This window comes from Zootoca vivipara, chromosome 1, assembly GCF_965207765.1.
Source record: "Zootoca vivipara chromosome 1, rZooViv2.hap1.1, whole genome shotgun sequence".
NCBI classification, from domain to species: Eukaryota; Metazoa; Chordata; class Lepidosauria; order Squamata; family Lacertidae; genus Zootoca; species Zootoca vivipara.
Genome location: NC_142582.1, coordinates 105,163,987 through 105,171,918, shown reverse-complemented (window position 1 = coordinate 105,171,918; position 7,932 = coordinate 105,163,987).

The window sequence follows — 7,932 nt, the reverse complement described above, 5'->3', positions numbered from 1 at the left end:
TTATACTGTAAATCACTTTGAAATGTCCCATAGGAAACAATTCATAGATGAAATATAATATAATAATAATAATAATAATAATAATAATAATAATAATAATAATGTCTCTCTCCAAGAGGATCCACATGCTCCTAAAGCAATCCAGTAAGGGCTGCTGGTGTTTGAGTGACCTCTGACAGCCATTTCACACCCCTTACATGGCGATTGTGTTTGCTGTGGCTACCCTACTCAATGCAACCTGCACCAGCAACACAATATTCTGCCCCCACATTATGGAGGGGAAGGTATACCATCCAGTACCATCTGGAAATCTCCCCCAGTATTTATCAAGGTTGTGTTTCAGGCAGCTGATTGTCTACATAGAAATGGTGAACGATTTAGCACATTTTTGTGTGCGTGTGTGTTTGAATCAGCTTGCAACTATCTTGGTTACAGAGTTGAAGATATTGTAGCTGTTTGCACCATTGTTGGTGGAAGATCAATTGTAAGCAATGATGAGCAATCTAGGAATTCAGCAATTGGCAGGACAGACTTATCTTGAATTCTCTTCACAGCGTTGCCAAAGTATAGAGTGTATGAAACGCTCAGTGTTCGTCACCAGATCTTTCTAGAAACGACAGCCCCAAAGCTAATGGGGATGCACGCACAATACTTCTAAAAACTTGAATCGCACTGGTCTCATTTTCAAGTGGCAAGAGGCCCAAGCTGGATGATCTCTCTGCTAGGAACAGCCTTTCCTACCAAGATAGAAGAGTTTCCAAGACGGACGCTCAAAATCAACATACAGACTCTATGCCATGACTCACAGCTTCTGTTCTTTTCAAAAATTAGGCCCAGGTCATGTGGAATGGCTGTGTAGGGTTCAAGTTAAAGGGTCAAGATAAAATTAGCTATTTAGAAGTAAGTGCTCTTGTTTTGTAACAGCAGCATTCCACATGTCAAAAGCTAAAAGATCTTGCTTATCCCCAATTAGCTTTCCCTTCCTAATGTTTATTTCCTTTCTCAACTTCATTCACCTGGGATACTGGTAGACTAATTAGTCTCCTTTTTGTTTATATTTTTGGGGTCTTTTCTGGACCTGACACGTTGGCACAATGTTACAGAGTTTGCTTGTTATGTCAAGGTGTCTGGATTGATCCACCCCAGCCTAGAATTTTATTTCCAATGAATGTATTAATAGGGGTGCAGTGACTTTAAATGGTTTGACATTTGAAATGGTGTGGGTTGGATTGGGGGTGTTATTCTGTTTTGCTAGTTTCTGAGCAGATACAGCCATTTGCAGCCCACATTTAAACTGAAGCTTGATTTACACTTTTATACTGAAGTGGGAAAGTCCTCAGTAGGTGACTTTACCACCTCATTTTCACACAGGGAGCTAGCTGTGTCCTGGTTCTTGTATTACAGCAGCAACATGATGATGTATTGAAAATGATGCCTTGTGGGTGCAGATTGTGGCTTCCATGCCTAGTGCATTCCACTTCAATTACACGTGTGCAATCTCCGGAAAAGATTAAATACCGAAATATGTATCCAGTGCTTCCATATATGCAACAAATGCCAAGGATACATAGGGAATGTTGGGCTGATACTTTCCCCCTAGAATGATATATGTATCCAAAAGTGATTAATAAAAGTACTTGGAAATGATATAAATAAAACTCCTATAATAGATGTTCATTAAGGTTTGTTAAGTGGTATTCTCCTATAGCCAGAGAACTGCTGGTGTCCTTGGCTGATAATTTAAAACCTAATAAAAATTAATGTTAATTAGGCAAACCTGATCAAGCCCTATGGGTTCATCTAATATGGCTGCTACAACCCTGGGGCCTACATGGTGTAAGATTTATGGGCAATTAAGTCAAAAACACAGTAATAGCAATGGAGGAGGGAGCTGAGAGCAACAACAACAACAGCCACTCCCGCAGAGCCCTTGGAAACTATCTTGTCACCTGCCAATCATGCTGATGATGACTGATGTCAACCCCACATTAGTCATGCACGGAAGACAACAGTCAGCAGGTAGTGATAGCAGAAACCATTTCACACCTTCCCACACAACGGGGTTCATACAACTGGACACAATACATTTGCACCGGTGTCTGTGCAATGGGAACAAGCATTTTGCAATCCAGAAGAAGATATATTGATGAGCACTGCAAGATCAAAGTTTCTGGAAGTTTCCATTTATTCCAATGCAGTGAGAGGGGTGTCCGTTAAGTTTTGATAGCTATGTTGCTGGCATAATACTGTACTGCAGTGGTCGGGGAGATGGAACTATTCTGCATTTGTAAGAACTAGATCTTGAAGTGTGGCAGCACCTACACTTCGGAACTCCCTGCCTTTTGATATCAGACAGGCACCTTCACTATACACTTTTTTTCCTTTTCTTTTTGGTGCCTGCTAAAAACTTATTTCTTTAGACAAGCCTACCCAGATATTTAGGAAGCTGAGCATGTTTTAATCTGTTTTTAGTTCATTGTTATCGTAGCCTTTGTTATTTCTTCTTATTGGTAATTTTATGGTTTTATCTTTTTGTAAACAGCTCTGAGGTTGCTTACAATCAAGCTGTATATAAATCTTATGAAATAAATAAAGTAGCATAGAATCTGGATGGAGCTAGTCACTTCTCTGATCTTCTTCCAACTCTTCATCCACTCCTCCTATGCCCCTCCAGCAGCTGCTGGACTACGGTTCCCATCAAGCCTGACCACTGTGGCTGATGGGAATTGGAGTCCAGACATCTCGAGAGCCAGAAGTTCCCCATCCCTGCTTTAAAGAATAAAAATGATTTTCCTAGGTTCCTCACTCTTCCTGAGCTATTTTAACTCGCTTGTTTTATTTTAGCCAAGTGCTGTTTTATAAACCTGCTTTTATCTTGGTTTATTTTTATTTTTCAAAATTAGTTTTCTTACATTCCAGCTTTTTATCATCACCGAACCCATGGTGGTGTACATGCAATTCCCAGGTAGTCAAATGGCAGAGTCATGGCATGGGCATAGCCAGGATTTATTGGGGGAGGAGGCAGACTTTATGTTAGGAGGGGCAGAATGGAGTTATCTGCAACACAATTGGTCAGTTAAGTATTTTTATTTATTTACTTGATTGGGAGGGGAAGCTGCTTCCCCTGCCCATGGGAAGAGTGGAAATTTGAACCCTGGTCACCCAGGTCTTAGTCCAACCACCCGGACTGTTAACATCACCCTTTAAAAGCACAATACAATAAAATCCTAGATTATGCTTTGAAAGCACATGAGGCCGCCATCTTGTTGAATTAAGCTGGTTTGGGTCTGGCTAGTAGTGCATGAATTGCTGACTACCTGGGAATTGCATGTACACACCATGGGTTCTGTGATAACATGTTGTCTTATACTAGGTCAGGGTTAGGCAACCTAAGGTGCGTGGGCCAGATGTGGCCCAATCGCCTTCTCAATCCGGCCCGTGGACGGTCTGGGAATCAGCGTGTTTTTACATGAGTAGAATGTGCCCTTTTATTTAAAATGCATATCTGGGTTATTTGTGGGGCCTGCCTGGTGTTTTTACATGAGTAGAATGTGTGCTTTTATTTAAAATGCATCTCTGGGTTATTTGTGGGGCATAGGAATTCATTCATTTTTTTCTTCAAAATATAGTCCAGCCCACCACATGGTCTGAGGGACGGTGGACCGGCCCATGGCTGAAAAAGGTTGCTGACCCCTGTACTAGGTATTACCAAGAAGAGCAAAGGAAGTAGCAACAGAGCCATATTTCTTGTGACACTTCCTCAATTTCATGGTTTGGGAGACAGATCGTATGGAGTCTGGGCTAACTTCAGCATGATATTATTACCCATGTGTACAAGGCACCAGCTGAGAATTAGCAATGGTCAAATGTGATGTAACATGTATTGTTTGCATTAGGTTTTAATATACAGTAGTGCCTTGGAGGTCCTTGCCATAAAAAAAGACGACAGCACCCCACCCACCCCCGCCACCCCGTATACTACTATGACACAACAGATAGGAGAGAATCAACAATTGCCACAATCTCCAGAGCTGTCTGCAGACATTGGCTCAAATTCCCTGGGAGCTCAAACACAGCTACCTTTTTGCCAGGAGGCTAGAAAGGAAAGGAAAAATGTCGCTGCAGTCACTTTATGCAGGTAACTTTCTAATTCAATGGGCAGGAGGAATGCATGGAGAACCGATGGACTTTCTGAGGAGAAGGCTCAATTGTGGGAACTATGCTGCCATACAGGCCCCTCATAAGAACAAAATACTGAACAACCTTGTGGCACCTTAATGACTAACCATATTCCGAACTTTGCTGTGCTATTTTAAACACCTGCAGTGGGAGAGGAAACCATTGTTTTGTTTCAGCCATGGAGAAACAGAAATAAACATATTTCTGGTTTAGCGATTTCATGTTGGATTTTGTCTTCGAAAAACAACAAAGAGCCTTGAGTCTTATCAGATGCATTGTGGCATAAGCTTTCATAGACTACACCAGACACACAACGAAGTGCTATATTAATTTCTGGCAGCAATCATATATACGTGGTGGATATAAAGGGAAACTTTACAGTCTGGACTAATGGAATGCTTTCTATGTGGTGCTTCCCTTCTGCTTGGTCTGGAGACTTCAGTCAGTGCAGACCCTGTCAGCATACAACCCCCAAGCTCAGAGATCTGCACTGGTTGATGATTTATTAGCAGGTCAGATTCAAAGTGCTACTATTAGTATATAAAGCCCTCAACAGCTTGGGGCCAGTTTACCTGAAGGATCACCTCGCCTCATATATGCCCACCTGACCACTTAGATCTGCAGAACTGGCACGTTTACAGGTGCCACACGTTAATGTCCATTCTGCATTTGCAATAAACTCGTCCTTTCATTGTGGCAGCACCTACACTTTGGAACTCCCTGCCCACTGATATTAGGCAGGCACCTTCACTGTATTATTTTCTGCCCCTGCTTTTTTAAAAAAAGCTTCTTTATTTCAGCAATCCTACCCTGGCATGTAACTTTAGCATGTTGTCTTGATGCATGGTTTAAATGAGTGAAAGTGTCTTATAATTACTGGTTTTATTTTATATTTTAAATGCAATTTGTTTTTTAATGTTTGTTTTTATTGGTACTTTTGATGGCTTTATTATTTAAACTGCGTAGAGATCTTTTGCTTTAGTAAGCAGCATATTTTTTTGTTTGTTAAAAACATAGTAATAACAGCCAGTGAGCCCAAATGGTCATGAAATGCAGGAGAGATTGCCTGCAATAATTCTATATAAAGCTTAACTGTATTCAGGATCAGCAAAGTGGTTATTTAGAACAGCAGTTCTTGCAGATAGCACAATCATCCTAGTAAGAACTACCGTATGAACGTCCTTCACTCCCTTTCCCCTTGCCTTCCCTGAAACAACCCTGCTTCGCCTGCTACAAGGATGATGTAGAAAACATTCCACACTATTGTTGCAAAAAGTTAAATTTGATAGTATTGTAGGACATCTAAAATAGGGGTGGGGGACCCTCTAGTCCAGGCATCCCCAAACTGCGGCCCTCCAGATGTTTTCGCCTACAACTCCCATGATCCCTAGCTAACAGGACCAGTGGTCAGGGATGATGGGAATTGTAGTCCAAAACATCTGGAGAGCCAAAGTTTGGGGGTGCCTGCTCTAGTCCTCCGGATGCTATTCAGCTCCAACTCCACACATCCCTGACCCTTGGCTACGCTGCCAGGGCTGATGGGAGTGGGACAGCCCCAGACCCTCATAGCCATGACCTAAAATGTAGGCTGATAAGGCAGAAAGACATAATATGGTGGTGCTATTATACAAAAAACAAACCCCAATCCCAATACCACTTTAGGCTGTATGAACAAAAACCCTGTATCCATTATTTTCAACGTAAGGGTCTCATTCGTGTTCAGCTTGCAGGTCACATTTCATGAAGACAGTCCGTAAACAAGAAAGATTTACCGTACATCCATTTTCTTCCTGAGGGCAAAGTCCTTTGAGGACTTTGGAATATGTTTAGCCTAGGCCCTAAAGAAAATATGATCAAGGAGGTAGATTTTCAAACATTTAAAGATGTATGAGGAGGCAAAACTATTTTGAATTGATTAACTTCAGTAGTAGCTTTAAGAATGATGTGAGACTTAAGATAAATTAAGATGCAGTCAAATTATGATAACAGTTTGTATTGGCAACAAGTTTGTGTACCTGAATTAAGTAGACGGGAAGTCATTTGTGTCTTTGAGTTGGTTTGTATTTAGTCTATTTGTTTTTTGTATGGTACAGTATAGGCGTAATGGGTGTTTTTCCTTTTTCTTTGTGTATTACAAAAAAACAATTTTTTTCTTAAAAAAAGGAGGCAGAACTGAATATAAGGCAAGAAGCAACATGAGGTAACTATAACAACAGCTCCGCAGTGGAATAAACTTCCCAAAGTTGCTGTGGAATTTCTTGCTGTTCCTTAAGGGAAAGTTGGTGCTTCAGAAGCTGTCTTCAGCCATTCTGGCTTCCCAGCACAGATTGGCAAAATTGGATTTCATAAATGCCCTCCAGAGGACTTTGAGGGGGTGTGGGGTTGGCAACCTTGAATGGCGAGTGTCCTCATCCTTTGCCATGGATTGGGTCCTCTGCCATGATGATCCCTGGATCTTGGAACCAGCTGTTGGCAAATGGCTACGTGATCTAATAAATACATCAGATCATTTGCTTGGCGGCCAATTCCGAATCAGACGTGCTGATTCAAGCGTTATGCCAATCTCCATGTTAATCTACTCCTTGCTTGCTAATGTAAACCACAAGTATGGTGGCAGGGTTGGTAAAGGTGATACAAGGGGAAACAGCAGCTAAGATATGCAAGACCCCAAGCTATCTGGAGGCGCATCGTATATCCAGTACCACCCTCCACAGGCAACATTTAGCAAATGTTTCTCAGCTTTTATACAGGAACTTGGCAGGGAGCCTTGCTGTCAAAAGTTTATCTTCAACCCACTGCACCATCTACTGGCCAATGTTAACCACTGCATGGTTTTGCAGACTACTCCTTTACTAGGAAGCCAGTACTGTATTCGAAGAATCGGAGGGTCTGAGAATAATAAGAGTTGGAAGGGACCCCAAGGGTCTTCAACCCCCTTCAATGCAGGATTCAAGAAAGTACACCAGCATCTAATGGGAATTGATAAAAATCTTATAGCAAAACTTTTACAGTTCTAATCAGCCTAACACAGAACTGGTTCGGTGTGTAAAAGGACTACAAGCAGACCTGTTTCCCCTGCACGTTTTCATTTGACGCTTGTTGGTATATATCTAAAGAAAGCTTGCAGAACAGAAGACCCACCAGCCAACCGCAGGTCCTGCCCAGCCTATTTGCGGCCCTCTGGAGGAATTCCAAATATCCTGTGGGTTGTATCCACAGTAGAATCAAGTATCTTCTGTTAGCACAAGGATTTACCCTTACACAATGGAACTTCCCCCTCTCCTCCCACCACACCCCCCAATATGTTCTGAGGGTTCCCCCAAATCCTCCAGAGCAGATTTGTGGAGGGCTCGGAGGCACATGAGAAGGATAAGCCACACTGCACAAACAAAAATCCCCGTAAAACAAAGGCATTGGATTCCGCCCATTGTTTGTGATTTTCCTTACATCTTTCCGAGAACATCCAAGGCTTGCCTCAGCCTGCCCAAAGCAGAAACGGGGAGAATGCTTGCTTGCATCGCACACTACATTTGAACTGGCTCAAGACGTTTCCTGACTGAGATGGAACAGTAAACACACACCACCAACAAATAAAGATGCATACTATGGCTGGCTGCATTATTTTGACGCCTAAGGCAGAAAATCCCACCAGCACCCCTCTCTAAAATAAGAATACAATAATCAGTACATCCCCTTCATGGATCAATGCCTTGTCGTGGCGAAGGGGCTTGAATAACTCAGAGAAGCTATGAG